Source organism: Impatiens glandulifera, chromosome 4 (assembly GCF_907164915.1).
Source record: "Impatiens glandulifera chromosome 4, dImpGla2.1, whole genome shotgun sequence".
Taxonomy (NCBI): Eukaryota; Viridiplantae; Streptophyta; class Magnoliopsida; order Ericales; family Balsaminaceae; genus Impatiens; species Impatiens glandulifera.
In genome coordinates this window covers 11,986,200-12,005,070 of record NC_061865.1, presented here as the reverse complement: position 1 = coordinate 12,005,070, position 18,871 = coordinate 11,986,200, and the positions used below count along the sequence as shown (strand labels likewise).

Below are 18,871 nucleotides of genomic sequence, written 5' to 3'. Positions count from 1 at the left end.
AAATATGGCCTATAAGAAAAAAAAAATGTATAAATATATGTAACTTAAAGTTTTATATGTGACTATTATTCAAACAAAATTTAAAGAAATTTATGTTTGTGTGATTAATTTATAAAGATTGCCACACAAATTTAACAATATAATTTATAGGCAATTTATTTTGTATATATTAATAGTAATTATTATTTTAACAAAATTCTACATCAATTATAAAGATTATATTTATATATATATATATTTTTTAATATACGATTAAGTTTAATATTGATTAATTAATTTTTTTTGGTTATTATAAGATTGTGTTTAATATTGACTAATTAAAAAACTCAGAGATACAATTGTAAAATTTTACAACTTTAGGATAAAATTATATATTTTATACTTATGATTTATATATAAAACGGACACAGGCCCAAAGGTTAGCTTCACATTCATTCTACCCTAATTATCTTTCTTTTTCGTCTAGCCGCCGCCTTCGCCTTCTTATAATAGTTCCCATCTCAAATCAATGAACCAGTTCCGATCTCAACCCGTCTTCCTCTCCTAGTCCTGTCTCTTAATTTTTTTAAGAACCAATTCCGATATCTAGCAGTCTTCTTCTCCTAATCCTATCGTAGTTTTAGATCTCTCAAAACTTTGAATGAACCAGTTCCTTTCTCTAGTTGCCTTTTTCTCCTAATCCTTTTGTAGTCTCCGATCTCTCATGATTTTCAATGACCCAGTTCCAATCTCTAGCCGTATTCTTCTCTATAAACATAGTTGTCGTAGTTTTCAATGACCCAGTTCCAATCTCTAGCCGTATTCTGCTAAAGAAGTTTATGTCTACGATGGCGTATATAGAACTTGAAAAACCTAGTCCTAATTAAGGAGGAGAAGAAACCGTCCTGGAATGCATGGTGAGAATTCCTAATTAAGTGCTGGTTACGATTCAAATGTTTTATAATTTGTTTCTTGATTTGTGTTTTTTTTTAGATCCAGATGCTGAGGTGATTGCTTTGTTACCTGAAATTCGGGTAGAAATTCAGAATTACCTAAAGATTACAAACGGATACAAAATCTGAACTTTCACCGCCGGAGCTCCAGGAGACGTAGGGGAAGAGATAACAGAAGTGAGAAGGCCAGAGATCTCTTTATATATAGAGAAAATAACACCTCTTTGTGGGTGAGAGAGAAATAAAAAGTGTATAAAATTAGGGTTTCATTGTTGTTATTTTTTATTTCCAACTAATTATGTGTTTTGGTTGTGATTTTGAACTTTAATGAAACGTCCCTCCAATAATTTGGTTTGTTTCCCTTTACTAATGATACTGTACTTTTATTCATAAGTTAAATTTATCTACAGTAATAACAAATCCTTAATAAGATTAAGTCAAATTTAATATTAAGTAAACAACATTTAAGAAAAATAAAAAAAAATGTAAATCAAAATTATCTATAACAATAATTAGATCAAAATATGAATTCACTCAGACCATACACAAATAGGGCCAGCAATTTTGGACACGATAAAAATACACGACCCGGGCCAAATACGAAAAAATCAGGTTAGAGTCAGGTATCTTTTTGTTCGGGTCAAAATCAGGTCGACCTGTTTAATCTAATTAATAAACATGTCAAAATCGGGTCGACCTGACATTACCCAAAATAGACCCGATAGACCCGATTACCCAACATAAATAAACAGGTTAGGTTTAGGTAAGAGATTTTTTACCCGAAATATTAAATATATCAAATTTAGGTTAGAATCGTTGAACCCATTAACCTGTCAACCCAAACCCGCCACAAGGTAGCTCTACATAAGTGGTCTAAAAATAACAAAGATTTTATTTAATATTTAAAACAAATTTAGTATAAAGATGACTCATTTAACCAAATTAATTTTTTATAAATTTATATATTTATTAATTTAATATTATTATCTTTCTCTCTCCTTATTTTTATTAAATAATTAATCAATTTCTCATTTTACTTTTTTTTTACTAATTAATTAATTTTATTATTTATCTACAAATTTATATATTTATTAATTAAATATTTTTTAATCTCTTTCCTTTTTTTATTAAATAATTAATTAATTTTTCATTCTACTTTTTTCTTTATTAATTAATTAATTTATTTATATATTTTTCTACATTTCTAGGTTCATATTTTAATATTTAATATTTGATTATTTTAATTTTATATTTTTCTAAATTGTCATATCAACATTGAATATTTTAAAATTATTTATCTTTTGAAGGAGATAATACTTGAAAATTAGTCAAATTATAATGACTCATCCCCTTTATTAACAAAATATCACTTAATTTGAATAATAATGTATATTAATTTATCAAACATAATAGTAATAATCAAGATTATAAAAAAATAATAACTCAATATTTTTGTTTATTATTATTAAAAACACGAATAAAAATTTAAATAAAAAAGACTATTAATTTTATTTTTTTATATTAAAGAAAAAAGAAAAAAGAAAAATCTCACAAATATATTATGAATAAAAAGAGAAAATTTTCACAAAATATTATAAATAAAAAGAGAAAATTATAAATAAAAAGAGAATATTATAAATAAGTTAAAAAATAATACAAATCGCCATCCAGTGAAAGAAACTGACATATTATTTTTTTTTGTTACGTTAAGTTGCACAATTTTATCTTTTGTAGAGAATATATTTCTCTATCAATATATTAATCTTTTGTTTATTATAATATATACAATAATACTTTGTGTTATTATCAATAAAAATATTTGTCCCACATTGACGTTAGTACCTTTTAAAACACACATTTATATAAATTAAATCCAAAAAAAAATTAATCCAAAAATTGCCACACAACCTATAAGAAGAAAAAAGAAAAAAAAAAGATGTATAAATATATGTAACTTAAAGTTTTATATGCGACTATTATTCAAACAAAATTTGAAGAAATTTATGTTTGTGTGATACTTATAATCTTCATTTTTTGAACATTAAATTATTTATCAATAAAAAGAGAATATTATAAATAAGTTAAAAAATAATATATATAACTCTTCCGCATATGTAACTGTTTTCGTTTATTTATGTTCACGTTTCAAACATCCCGCACTCAGTCTTGAAAAATAGGAATTAGGGATGTTACAACACTAATAAAAAATAAAAAATGATATTTAACTTTAATAAAGAAACTCAATACCAATTGGAACAAGTAATACACTTGGTATTTGAAAAAACAGTGGAAAAATTGTCAACTTGTGTCAATATCCGATGTAAATTCAATTTTAATAAATATTGTGACAATGACACTACACAATTTGTAAGAAAGTGCATCATTAATTTAGTCGAGGATGATATTAAAACAAGTGGAGACGAATAATTGGACACCGAGAAAAATATTCATGTAGAAGTAAATAATAAAATGACAGCATTTAGAGATAAATTGACATCTAAGTTGGGAGACGTTCAAAGAAACAATTGAAAACCACTCATGTATTACTTTATATGATTAATCATAACAATATATTAATTAATATTAATTAGTTTTGGACAAAATTGATCAGTTGTACAAAATTGATTAATTTTTATTATTACATATGGTAAAAAAACAAATTTAATTAATTACTGTGTAGATTTGTACCATATAATTATATATGTTTATTTAATTTATTATAAGACAATTGAATAATAAAAATAAACATAAAAATACATAGAATGAAAAATCGAAAAAGAAGAAAACAATTATTAATTTTTGTTTTTCACTGGACTTGCAAATTAATTCTTATCAAATTGTGAGAAAAGTTACAAAATTGTTATAAAATAGACTTACAAAGATGAGCTCTAACCCAACAATGTGAGGAGAAAGTAATTATTTTTACTATATTTTCAGTTATGTTTTAGCTCTTGAAAATTGAGATTGTTGAACATATATTATGTCAATCTGGTAAAGGTTCGAGAGTTAAACGTTTCAATACTTTTGTAGTATAAAATTACTAAGTTTGTCCAAGGGATTGAATATGAAAAAAATTCAAAAGACGGTAAATAAATTAAAACAGAGAGTTATAACTATACCGTGTTGATAGATCTTAAAATTAGGAAAAACAACCCTAATCATATTAATAAAGTAGGTGATTTCACCATATAATATTAATGTATAGTTTGAGGATGTTTGAACTTATTTAATGGGTAGCAAAATAGTGCAATTTATTTTCTTTACTGGGGAGAGATTTTTTTTTCAATTTTACTCAATTAAAAAATTTCAGTTATTGTAATATGAGTAATAATTTCATCTATCAAAAATTATGTCAAAATAGAGGGAGATATTAGAACAAGAACCTACACATTCATTTGTTGATGCAAATTACTAATGAAAAACATTTCAAATAGATATGAAAATTAAGCTGTTTTAAATTTATATTTTTAGAACTGGTAATTACTAAGTGTTTAAATTGCTATTAGTTTGAAAACATATTGGACTTAATAATTTGAAAAAGTAGAAAAAGGAAATGAAATAAGTATTGAACTGGGTTGGAGGGGTGCGCCAGCCTATGCAGTAGTGTAACGCAAAGGAGACACGCGAAGAGCCCCAGCAGCAAGCTACTGATATTGGGCCTTCACCCATAAAAAATTAATTTAATATCATGTGGACCGATGGCCCACGTATCAGATATTAAACTGATAAGAACAGATACTACACTTGATCTTAGCCAAAAGGCCGAGAAAGGTATGAGTGTTCCATTACATCAACTTGCATTTTATAATCTTTCTCCTTAGCTAGCTTAATAGTCTTCAAACGATGTGGGACAAAAAAGGGAGATGGCTGAATATCAGTTTTACCCTTCCTCGATACAACTTTCTTTTCCCATTATCTATTTTCTTATTTTCTCTGCCTGCGTATCCTGGATATGTAGATGGAGAAGCGATGAAAGGAAGCTGTAAACGAAATACAAATCTCCATCTACGTTATTCTAAGAGCACTTTCTCTCTGTTCGTGTTTTAATTTCTTGCATTTCTACGTCCTCCTACATCTGTTCTCTGAATGTCTTTTTTCCGATGTCAATTCCACTGAAAGGAACTGATGGCAGATTGAATTACCAAATGTGTAGGACCTGTGTGTAAGCAATTCCTAGTTTGTATAGTATTTTATAGGATTGTTGAAATCCCATGAACATTCTTGCATTGCATTGTGGATAGATTGAAGGGTATAAGTATCCCACTATCAAGTTTGATAAGTTGGTTTATTTTTCATAGGTAGGTAATTGAAGAGTTTTCTTTAACTTCAATGGTGGGTTAAGATTCAACTGTGAGTGCTTTGAATTGATCGTGTTAAGTATGTTGCTGTAATTTGTATACCTGATGGTGATACTTTGACACTGGAGTTGGTCTTTATAGGTTCTGCAGGTTGGCCAAGAATAATCCTTGTCTATTAAGTTCACCTGGATATGGCCATCTTTCATGAGAGTTCATATCATTTTGTTTCATGGCAATGGCATAATGAAATGATATCTTTGTATGGAAAGATAGACATTCTTCTTGAGCAGACAATAAGAACTCTTGTGGATGGGTAGAGTTCGAATTTGTTGTTTGTTCTGTAAATTTTATTAGGTTTAAAATATCTATCTATAAGTGTCATAGAAAGTAACTGTTTACAAGTTTGATTATGTCAAATAAAAGTAATAATCTTCCTAGTTTTGTTGAGCCATAGTGAACACAACTCAAGCACCAAGTTTCTATTATCTTGAAATTATTTTTTCAAATAATTTTATCGATTTCTGTCACATTAGAATGTAAAAGTTTAAGTCCCTTGAGAAGCTGGGTTTTTATTAAACCCAATTAGCTTGAATATATCTTGTTTCCATAAGAATTCACTTGTGCAATTAAAAGATTTAAGAAAAGTTGATCAAAATAATACATATATAAGATTAGATCACAAAAGATGTATGATTTGATATATTGGCGTAGAAGACAATTTGTTGGAAAAAAAAACTATTAAAGTATAACCTTATAATTGGAGCAAAACTAACCATTAAATTTTGGAGTAATATTAAATAAAAAAATGTAGAACTAGTGTCATAACTTTAAGACTATAATTAATGGTAGACCCTTGCTTAGAAGCAATATTAATGTGATTTCCTTGTCAAACATACAATTTTTTTCACAAACACCAAACCAAAACGCGATCATTTGTGGGTCCCGAACGACTTGAACCAACCATTCTTGTTTTGATTTATTTTTATTTACATCATATACTATATTTTTTTTTATGAAGTTCGTTATATGTTTCGTGTTAAAAATAGATGTTTTCATTTGTATAAAATGAATATAATGAAACATGTTCACCGAAACAACTTTTAATTTGCATAACTAAAAGAAAAACATTATAAGTTCTTTAATACTATTTATGTATAAACTCTTTATAACAATAACGGTATCAAATAACTTAAAATATACACAATTCTAGATAACGATCCATATTACTATTAAGTATTACAATAAATGGATCGTATGATTAATAATTATAAGAAAATTTGAATTTAAATCTCACATTCGAATAGTTGTAATTCAAATTCTACATCTAAACACAAGATTAAAACAACAAAAAATAATAAAAACAAGGTAATTTCATATTTCATTCAAAAAAGTATACCAGTTATATTTTAAGAGAAAAACAATAAAAAAAAATCACGTCGAACCTAAGTTATTCATTACAATAATATAAAGTTGGATGTTTTATATGGACATACCAAAACAAATTAAATTGATTAATTTATAAACATAGCAAAATAGTGAGTTTATATTTGCAAACAAATCACTACTTTTGTTAATCCATCCCCACTCAAAATTTCAACTTTTTTTTATGAGTTCTGAATGTTTCCAACACAGTTGGTGTTCTTCTAAGTTCTAGTTAAAAAATTCAAAAAGTTTAAACATTAATATTTGAGTCAATAAGTGCAACATTCAAACCCTCTTTTCTCTCCAACATTAAATTAAAGTACATTTACTCACTCTCATCCCACTTCTTCTTAATTGTTCCTGCTAGAATTCTTCGCAGATCTAAAATAGATCACAATATTTACGGAATAAATAAGTTGTTTATGCGCAAATCTAAAAGAGATATACAAATGAAATCAGTTGTTTCTGTCATAGATCTAAATTATATATAGAGAGGAATGAAGAGTATTGACGCAATTAATATAGTTTAAACTTTTTAGTTTGAAATTTAGTTTAGACTTTTTTTTATTTATAGACTTAATTTTTTTATAGTTTACCCAACTAATATAACATATATAACATCTGTTTTGAATGTGTGAAGCCAACTCATCCCACCTTTCTGTCTGGCTCTATTAAGATTACTATATTTAAATTGAATATGTTTGTACAACTATTTAGTTTATGAATGAATCATCTACTTCTATTGGAATATCTATCCATTTAACACTTATACAAATACAAATTAGATATTCTACTTGACAATGAAATTAAGTTGTATGCATATTAGAATTGGAGATTCTACTTGACAGATCACTAAGTTGCAGTATGCAGATTCAAATTGAGGATTTTGCTTTTTGTTTCACTGCTACGTATTATAAAATTAAATGGATTTCATATATGTATAGAAAATTTAAAATTGAAATGCATTATTCTAGTTACATTATATTGTAAAATCAAACTGATATTTCTAGCACAAATAAATGCAGATATATTATTAATATAGAAGCATATTTATGCATAATTTATAATCACATTTAAATCAACAAAAGTACTGAATAAACAAAAAAAAAACATTTGGTATAATATATTTATATTTTACAATCACAATTTTTTTTTAAATATTATATATACTAAGCTTAATTAATAAAAATAGGTAAAATTAAATATAATGAAAATATATAACTATAATCAAGCTAAGATATTTTTAATTTTTATTATATAAGATATAAAATCAGAGAACAAAATATTAAACTAAGAATTGGAGGGGTGCACCAGCCTATGCAGTAGTGTAAAGCAAAGGAGACACGCGAAGAGCCCCAACAGCAAGCTACTGGTATTGGGCCTTCACCCATAAAAAATTAATTTAATATCATGTGGACAGATGGCCCACGTATCAGATATTAAACTGATAAGAACAGATACTACACTTGATCTTAGCCAAAAGGCCGAGAAAGGTATGCTTTTTTCATTACATCAACTTGCCTTTTATAATCTTTCTCCTTAGCTAGCTTGGTAGTCTTCAACCGATGTGGGACAAGTAACAATGAAGGAGTTCTATAATTCGCTGATATTCGCTGATACAACTTTCTTCTCCCAGATCTATTTCCTTTCTTGAGATCGACAAAGCAATCAGGTGGCCGTAAACGAAGCACTTTCTCCTTTGTATTCTTGAGTGTATGTAGTTTATCCGATGCTAGTCTTTTAATTTCTTGCATTTCTTCAGTCTCCTGCGTTAATTGGTTCTTCTCTAAGGTCTGTGTTTGTTATAATTTTCTGAATTACCAAATGAGCAGCATCTGTGTTTAAGCAATTCCTAGTTTGTATGATATTGTAGGAGAAAATGGTGAAGGTCAACACTATAAATCTGTTCTTCCTTAATTCCAATATGTTTTGATGTTCTTATTGTTAGTATTTAAAGGATTGTTACAATTTATGAACATTCTTTCATCCTTTTTGAAGGGAATGAAGAATAAGTTAATTTTGATAAGTTGGTTTCTTTCTTTGCTGGGAGTTGAAGAGTTGTCTTTTTAGGGAAGGTACCATGTTTAAGAATGATAAGAACAAACTTCATAATATTTACAAAGGAAGATTTTAACTTAATACATAAAAATGCTATCTTCATTCTACTTAACTAATACACCACCACTTATCAATAAATATATATATTTTTTTTTGTTGTTAGATAATAAGTTGATAAAACAGACCAATATATCCACAAAAACCGAATAAATAATTAACCATTTGGTTAACCTAGGTCAACTGTTTGACTATACATTTTAGTAAAAAAAAAAAAAAAAAAACAAACAATCAAACCGAACTGATTATGGCTTATTGAGGTAAGTATTTCTTACTTTTTATATAATTTTATACTAACTAATTTGGGTAGATTATAGTTTAAAGATTATTAATGAGTATAATAATTATAATATAATACTTAAATATAAAGTAATAGTTTGAGGACTATTTTATAGTTTAGGGTGTATATAAAAATACTGTAGCACTGTATTTAAATATCATTTTTTTTGGTATATAAAAAAATGGTACAGTAACAATATAAAATTATTGGTACGGTAAAAAAAATATGCGATTTTCAAAATTTGGATATATTAGTATATTTTGAAATAATATTTATAAATTAAAAATATATATAATAATTATAAATAATTAAGTTTCAATTTTAGTTACAAAATTAAATTTCACGGAGCCATCGTAAACGAATAAATCAATCTTACTAAGTTTATTCTATTTTTTAAACAGATTTGAAGGTCAGTCTAAAAGTATATTTTTTTATAATTTTAATATATTATATCATTCTCTAAATAAATTTATGTTAATTTAATTATAGAAAACTATTTTTTGAAAATAAAAATAAAATATTATTAAACTTTAATATTATTCGATAAAAATACGGTCAATATTCGATATAATCAGTATGTTATTTGTATCCTACCAAGATTCGGTATATCAAAATAACGGCACGGTAACGGTATAATTTTTAATATACTAAAACTTTTGGTACGATATACGATATGAACAAAAAATTACGGTATATCGTATTGATTCACCCATAATCCATAAAGTTGGCAATACACTAGTGTTGATTAGCACTTCACTTTATTAGACCGTTTTTCTCCAACTACTCTCAACGATTATTAATCTTGATTTATTATATCAATGTTGATTCTTCAAGTTTTATTTGGTATTAGAGCATAAAGGAATAATATGGAAAAGACTTACTGAACTACAATTCGTTCAACTATGATAACAATGATCTTCTAGACGAATGATATGAAGATTTTGAGCCCTAATGCTAAGTTAGGGCATTCAACTACTAATTCAAGACTTCATCAAGACTCAAGTGTTGACCAACCACTAGTGGAGGATCAAAACCCTAACACAATTGTAGAAAATTATTCAAAATCCATCTTCTCTTTGTTTTCAAGTTACAGGAAAAAAGTGTGATCGTACTAATCCTCTATATCTTCATGGAGGAGAATCTTCTTTAACCGTTCTTACATTGATAATCCTTAGAAGACTCCAACTTTGAGTTGAGTACGAGCGTTTACTAAGAAGAAGACATGGTTCATAGATGATTCTTGTAAGATACCGAGTGATAACATATAAAATATACTTTGGAGGATTGTCGATGCAACGGTAAGAACTTAAATCATGAATATTATTGATAAATTGAATAAGGTCAATTTTTAGAGCACTTTTACAAGTCACAACAAGTAAGGGACAAAATTAAAGTACGTTATGTAGTTGAGATGAAATTTTACATTTACAACCATACATAAACTATACTGGTGATTTGAGTAATATATAAACGTGTTGGATGTAAATTAGAAAAACAAGTGATAATGGATTATGAAAATAACAATTTATATTTGTTCTTATTAGGCATTGATGACTCTTTTGAAAACATCAAGGTTCCACACTCATGATGGACCCACTATCAACTCTTTACAAAGCCTTCACCATGCTATTCAACATTGAGTAGAAAAAACACATTAATATTCAAAATCATGAGCATCATTAAGCCATGTTCGTAAAGTCAAATGGAGGACCTATGAATAATACAACGAGACCCAATGATGATAGACATAATATTAAGAACATAGTGTGTAATCACTATAGGATTAAAGGGCATACCAAAGAGTAGTGTTTCCGATTTTTAGGGCTACCTGAGTGGTGGAAAAAAAAGAAAAGAAACGAATACAATATATGCAACAAGCACACCATCATTTAATGATGAAGATGCACCAATTGAAATATCTCAAAAAAATTTAAAGTAATTTAGAAGCTGTTTAAAGAATTGAGGATGAATAGAGTAGCAACATCAAATAGAGTATGAAATTCAAAATGACAAAATATAAACTTTGAAGCATATAAGTATACTAACTCTTATATTTTACCGCTATTAAATTAACCATTAGCCTAAATCATGTAGAGAAATGGAAGAATATATCGCTCATAGACTAAGTGCTAGCAATCACATACGCAATAATAGAAATCTTTTTATACAAATACATAACTTAGAACAAAATAAATATTTATACTATAATAAATATTTATACTTTATAGATGGATCTTCCAAATCCAATATTGAAGTTGGAGATTTAAAGTTAAATGAGAATTTTAACTTAAAAGAAGTCCACGATGAGGAGTATTATGAAGGTATCAAAGTATTCTTTTTAATACAGACCAATGAGTGATGATAGGAGACTACATGAATTGACAGACACAGTTGACAACAAATGCTAGTTCAGGTCAAGTATGTAGAAAATATTGGAGAGCACCAACAATGTTGTGATTCATAACGAATTTCAATGTAGTATATCATTCACGAGGAACTTGCTTGAGTCCATATAGTACTTTTTAACATTTGTACACATGATTAGGATAATCATGATGAGTGAACCCAAGGGGTTAAGACATAAAAACTTTCTCGTGTAGAGTTCCATGTAGAAAGACATTGCTAACATCGAGTTGATGAATAAACCATTGACGAGTGACAACAAGTGAGAGGATAGTTCGGATGGTAGAATGTTTCACAACTAGGCTGAATGTTTCAAGATAATCAATATATTTTTGTTGATGAAAACCCATTACAACTAAAAGAGCCTTATGATGTTTAATGGAACCGTCAAATTTTTATTTGATTTTGAAAACTCATTTGTAACCCACGATATTCTACGAGGATCGAGGAATAAAAGACCACGTCTTGTTTTGAATTAGTGCATTAAACTCATTTTCCATGGTAGAACGTCATTGAGTATCTTTATTGGTAGTGGAGAAACACGTGGGTGGATAGGTGGAGATGGTGTCAATGTTGGCGTTGTGAAGAGCATGAGTTTTTGCATTTGTGATCATATGATGAGAGAAACATTTAAGAGCATGTATAACGTTGGAACGTCCATATATGGGAGTAGGAGGATTGATTAAAGATGAGTTGGTTGTTGAGGATGGATGATATGAGTTTGGTGTTGACGAGTTAGTTGGTGAAGATGGATGGTTGAATTTTGATGATGAGTGTTTGGATATTGGTAAATATTGTAGATATGAGATTTATGATGTTAAAATTAGAGAGATTTGAGGTGATGAACGTGGCATAAAAAGAAAATGTGGTGGTGTTAGAGAGACTGACGATGTAGAAAGATTGGTAGATTATGGTATTGTATTTTTAAATGGAAATGTTTGTTCATCAAAAGTGACATGACGAAAGATATATATTTTTTCGGAAGGAAGATGTATACAACGACAGCCTTTGTGATTTGCACTATAGTAAAAAAAAATACATTTTAGAGTTCAAAGATCCATTTTGTGAGAGTTATGTGATCGAGTGAGTGGAAAGAAGGAGTATCTAAAAGATTTGAGGAATAGATAGTTAGGAGGACGATTAAAAATAATTTCAAATGGAGATTGACGAGCCTTACTATTTGAAGGAAGACGATTAATGAGATACGTAATTGTCAGAAAAGCATCATCCTAATAAGATAGGACATATAGGCATGAGCAAGAAGATTAAGACTCATTTATGTAAGGTGGTGAATTCTGAGTTCAACAAATTCATTTTGTTCACTTGTATGAGGGCATGTTAGACGATGTTGGATGCCACGAGTTTCAAAATAAAATTTGAGACTCCTATATCTGCCTCCCCAATCAGATCGTAAAGCTTTAATGGATATGTTGAATTGATTTTCAACAAGTATTTTAAATTTGATAAAATTTGGCAATACATCAGATTTTTGATAGAGATGATATAGCTAAGTGAAGCGGATGTAGTCATCGATAAAATGGACAAAATATCGAAAACCGTTAATAGAGAAAAGAGGAACAAGACCCCAAACATCAAAATGTATTAACTCTAATGGAGAATTACAACGAGATTGAGAAACATGAAAAGGAATTTGTGAGGTTTTCCAATTTGACAAGATTCACAAAAACTTAATTGATTATTTCCAATAATAGGTAAATGAAAATAAGACATAATAAAGGTTGATGTTGATGATGAAGTATGTCCAAGACGATGATGCCAAGAGTTGACAGATGAACGAGTTCCAACAAGAGCTTATTGAGTGGGCAGATGGTTGATAATTGAGTGTAGACAATATAACTCATTTTTAAGTGTGCCGCGAAAAAGTTCCCTCTTCGTGACCTAATGCTTGACAATGCAATTATTTGGATGAAATTTTCAAAAAATATATTATTATCGACAAAAATTAGAAACTCTTAAAATATTTTTTGTGATTAATGAGACATGTAATATATTACGTAGGTGAAGATTTTTATTGGAACATGGAATGAATGATTGCACAATATTAGAAATATGAAGAGGGTTACCGTATCCCATTTTAATAGTTTATTTACCATTATAGGGAATCAGATGCTAAGGTTTTTAAGATTCGTCGTGAGATGTTCTGTGGCATTAGAGTTGGGATACCAAACCGAGTTATAAACAAAAGAAGGTGTAGTCATCATAGTAGAGAGTGTTGTTAAATTTTGATTCTAACGACGTCGACAAGTTTCAATCGAATGGCCTATAAAGTTACAAATCTGACAAAATAGACTCGGTCAACAAATATTAGCCGCATGATCAAAAAAATAAAACAATTGACATTATACTTTATTTTTATTGGGCACACGACCCAAAATAGAAGGCCCAATAGTAGAAGGACCCCTTAACTCGATAGTAGAAGCCCGATGGAGTGTGAAAATTTTGATGAACTTGATGGCCCATTTATTTAATATTCATTAGAATTATGAGAGCCCATATATTGACAATTTCATTTTCTACATTATAATCACTCGGAGAGGAGACCAAACATCGTAATTATTGGAAATAAGATGGTTTCGAAATCCCTCTTAATCCAAAATCAAGATTAGCGTTAGAGAGTTAGAATGGAGTGATTCAAGGCGAATTGCATGTGTAAAAAGCATTCCTTAGAGGTCTTTGATGGTGATAGGATCAATGTGAGTGGTTACCACTACGATGAGGGATTTGTATTCAAGACTGAGTCCTCCCAAAGCTTAAATGACGAACTCTTGTTGATATGCTTTTCCTGTCACTAGAAAGCCTATCGATGATTGATTTTATTTATGCAAATATTCCACCATCACTGTATAGAGTTGAAGACGAAGATGCATTAGAAGAGCTTGAGATTGAGAGGCGAATGTGCGTTCTAAAGCATACCATAATGCATGAGGATGAATTCTGAAAGGGTGGAGAGAATCCATGAAATGATCCTTTAATATCCTAGATGGTAAAAGCAAGATTTGGAGTGAAGACACTAGATTCGTTAGTAATATCGGCTTAGAGAAAGGCTTCAAGGAAAAAATTAATTCTAGTAACATATGGATAGAGGCCATAACCTTTAGGGTAAGTAATATTTGAGATATTCAAAGAAGAAAATGTTTATGATCAAGTTTAATGGATGTGAGATTGTGGAAAAGATGAGTGGTTGAAGTGGAAGAGGATGAATAAGAGGCCATGAATACATATGTTTTTTAAAATTGAATAATAGCTTTGATACCAAGTTAGAAAAGATAAGTATCAAAAAAATTTGTTGTGGATTAAGAATGTATTTATAGTGTGTGGTTACAATTACAAGAGTATAAATTTATACAAAAATAAGGGAAACTAAATAGTTAGAATATGTACCCATTTTAAATACACTTATGAGCTAGAAGATGAAAACCAAAAGACTCAAGTGAATTTCTCTTTGTTTTTAATTGTGGAGTATTTAATATGTCCAATTACAAAGTTTCATAGGATACCCTTTTAAAATAGTTTGATCTTATAGTGGTCATTATAAAAAAAAAGTATTTGACAAACACCTCTTATAAATTTATAATAATAGATGATTTTCAAGATGTACGTGGACTTTTATTCTTAGAGACAAAAAAATGTATTTGATAAAATTACAAATTTCATTCTAATGGTTATAAATCATTTTAATAATAGTTTTAAAACAATGAGAAGTGCCATGGAACATAATTTTTAATACTAAATGTTCTCAACTTTTTAATAATATTTGAATAATTCATTAAAAGACACGTGTTTATATTTTAGTCTTTATCTCTACTTACTATGTAAATCACAATGCCTACTGGAAAAACACTTTTATATATATATGCTCACTTAAACCAAATTTGATTATAACTATCTAAAAATTTTTGGTAGTCTTTGTTACATTGTAAATACTCTACCGATAAAGTCAAAGTTTTAAGACAGGGTCATAAAATGTATTTTTATTATATATCCTTCAAACTAAAAATGATATATTGCTTATCAACTTCATTATGGAGAAATGCTACATCTCGAGATCTTATTTTTCACTAAGACATTTTTCTTTTTTAAGAAAACTATAATTTCAAATAATTTACCTCTAAACAAAAATCAAATGTCCATCTCGTCATTAGAAGATGAATTTGAAAATTTAAATCTAACATCAATAAATGAAAATATTTTTGAATTACCTTTATATGAACACATCACTAAAATATTTTATAATGTTTTTCAAACAGATATTACACAAAATCAGATTATTTCTAAAATAAATTGTAGAAGAAGTCATCAACACAAACACGATCCAACTTGGATGAATGATTTTGTTGTTAATTAAGTTGAGACTCACACAAACAATCTAGTAAATACTTACCGTTTTTTAAGAGATAATGAATAAATTAATTTTTTTATCTAATATTGATCATACTTCAACACCACAAACTTATTTAGAAGCTTAAAAAAAATTATATTGCAGAAAATTATGCATAATGAATTAGAAGGTGTAAGTGTTAATAGAACATGTGAATTAAAAGAATTACTAAAAATTGAATGTAGATGAGCTTTTAAAACTAAATTGAATTTTAACGACACATTAAACAAGTACAAATCAAGACTTGTAGCAAAATGCTATAATCAAAATAGGGAAATTGATTTTAATCAATATTTTGCACATTTAAACATCCATTTTTTACGTTCTCAATTTATAATTTTCAAATAATTTTGAACAAACAAAATTAATTTAAAAAATGTTAAACGGACTCATATATGGATTTTAAATAATTAATTATTTTTGGTAACGATGTTATATCGATAAATTCCGGGCTATTTTAAAAATAAAATGAAAACAAATATTAATTAAAAAATATGTTAAATAAGGTATCTATTTAGCACTAATAAAATTAATATTTATTTTGCAAGAAAAAACAAAAATAAATATAGATTAGTCAAACGTGTTCTAGGCCATTTGTCCTAAACCAAACATTCTTATGCCAAATGGCCGGACTAAGGCATGAACCCATGCTAGACTTAGGCTAGGCAGACGAAGAGCCAAGTGCTCAACAAGCAAAGGCCAAACTCCTTCTGTCAACACACGCATACCCGATCAACCGATCCTAAACGTCGGCATTGACTTGTTCCTCGTGTGGATAACCTTGGCTGATTTATTTGAAAAGAAATGATGAGGTCCAAAGATGATAAGAAAGATTCTTGATCATTTTGCCTATAACCTTAGGCCATTAACTACCATAAACGGATATAATTCGAAATTCAACCGCCTTAACTACTTTCTTGGTTAACAATGACTATAAAAAGGATCCCCGGGTATGATAACTGACAAGGATCTCATGTATGGAGCATGTCAAACATCTTTAAGCAGCAATATCGACCCATTGCTTGATTCTAGGCAAACATCTCCAATACCAATACCCTTACTTACGACATTATTATTACCCATCTTCAATACTCCAAAATTATCAGAAGTATATGATTTAAAATAATATTTCTTTGACATAACATGTATGACAACTCCTGTGTCAAACACTCAAGTTGACTCATCACATACAAGGTTAATTGTATTCTGGTCGTGAACAGTGAAGATATCATAAGTAGTTGCTGAGATGCGATCTTCATAATCATCTTTCTTTTGCTTAGATTCGTTCGCTTTATATTTGAGCTTATAACAGTTCTTCTTCATGTGTTCACTTTTACCACAATGGTAACATTCAGTTGGCTTGTACTTTGACTTAGACTTGTTCCAACCCTTATGTCTCGACTTATCTTTCTCGCCTCTACTATCTTGTCTTCCCCGATTTTCAGCAACAAACACATTTGACTGTGATGAAGAGTCTTGAGATTTTCGTCTCAATTCTTCATTTAAGACACCACTTTTGGCCATCTCCAATGTCAAATAGATTTTAAAATAAAAACACACAAAATGATTTTCATAAGGACAAGTTTGTTTTTAAGTATTTAATTGACATTTGTACATACAAATAAACTTTAAAAATCCCCAAAATTTAAACTTTTATGTGATTTATCTGAAAATTAATTTGGTTAGTTTATTTTTCACGTACAAAATTCAGTACAATCTTATTTACATGTATAATTTAAATTAATAATTTTCAACGCCTTTAATAATTTGGATCGGAATAAAATAAAAGTGTAAAATAATAAATTTTTAAACTTGTCTAAATTTTAATGTAAAGACGTCTTTTGACGGAAAATGAGGAGTAAACGTGAAAGTCATTTTCTAAGTATAACCAAGTCTCAAACCATAAAATAGAATTTATAAAATGCGCTTAAATACACAAAATGTTTTTCTAATTTCAAAAATTAGGTGGTGACTCTATAACTTAAAGTTAGAGTTATCAATTTATTTAAAATATTTTCTATAATTAAATCGGGAATTAAAAAACCTTAAAAAATAAAATCTTAGACATTTTTGGCACTTACAATACATGTTGCCAATAATGTTATTGTTAGTCTAATTATTACTTAATATCTCTAAAAGATGTTTTTACACCAAATTGATATTGTTAATGTTTTTTTTTTGGAAAAACGGTTAGAACCATTTAATTAAAATCCTAAAAGTGGGAGGGTTAGAAATCAAAGCTAGACAAACCTAGCTATGATTAAGGATGACAATCAAAAGATTCTATAAAAACTTATTAGTAACATTCCTACATTCTAAAAAAATAGAGATTACAAACAAAAAAGACTACATTCAAACTTAACTATCCGAGTCTAGTATTTTCCCATGCCATCCGTTTTCATTGAGAGGTCTTCTTCCCCTTCATCTTCCTCTTCCCCTTCCTCTAACGAAGAAAGGAGGTTGTATTGAAGAGGATGATGGCTGATGAGTATTGTTGTTTCTTATTTTGAATTCTCTCTTTGTACGAACCCGTTGTGATTTGATAGAAATAATTGTTTTTAAGAATTTTAGGACTTTTATCTTTGTTATCTTCAACTTGAATTTATGTGTTATTGTCTTCCTTATATTCGACTTCAGATTCAGACTCCACATTGGTTTTATAATCTTCTTTATCGGTTTTAGAATTCTCTGTTTCAGCTTTGAAATTCTGGATATTTTTCTCTTGAGTCTCCTCAACAACAACTTGAGGTTCATCTTCCATTTCCATCATAATCTTTCGCATTATAGCAAATTTTCTTTCCTCTTCACCTTGATTCCATTACTTTCTTTCCTTCACTACTTTCCTTTTTCCCAGAATCCTTCTTACTTTCTTCTACAATTATTTGATCTTTGAGTTTAGCCTCCTCTATTTCCTTCTTTTTCTTTTTTGGTTTTTCTGCTCTACTTCTTTAGCTTTATTACATTTATTGTGTAAGAAAGTGTTACAAAAAACACACCTCTTTGGTTTCCATTCATAAGAGAT

General features: G+C 28.4%; 1 long non-coding RNA gene and 2 other non-coding genes across 3 annotated transcripts; 1 reads left to right on the top strand and 2 right to left on the bottom strand.

The window, feature by feature from the left end:
* Positions 1 to 447: 447 nt before the first annotated feature.
* Positions 448 to 1,293, top strand: LOC124933453. The gene is made up of 2 exons (XR_007098971.1): positions 448 to 896; positions 973 to 1,293. It is a non-coding gene; the product is annotated as an uncharacterized LOC124933453 (long non-coding RNA).
* Positions 1,294 to 4,510: 3,217 nt separating this feature from the next.
* On the bottom strand, positions 4,511 to 4,707 carry LOC124937238. Its single transcript, XR_007099342.1, has one exon. It is a non-coding gene; the product is annotated as a U2 spliceosomal RNA (small nuclear RNA).
* Positions 4,708 to 7,952: 3,245 nt separating this feature from the next.
* Positions 7,953 to 8,149, bottom strand: LOC124937115. The gene has a single exon (XR_007099227.1). It is a non-coding gene; the product is annotated as a U2 spliceosomal RNA (small nuclear RNA).
* Positions 8,150 to 18,871: the final 10,722 nt, after the last annotated feature.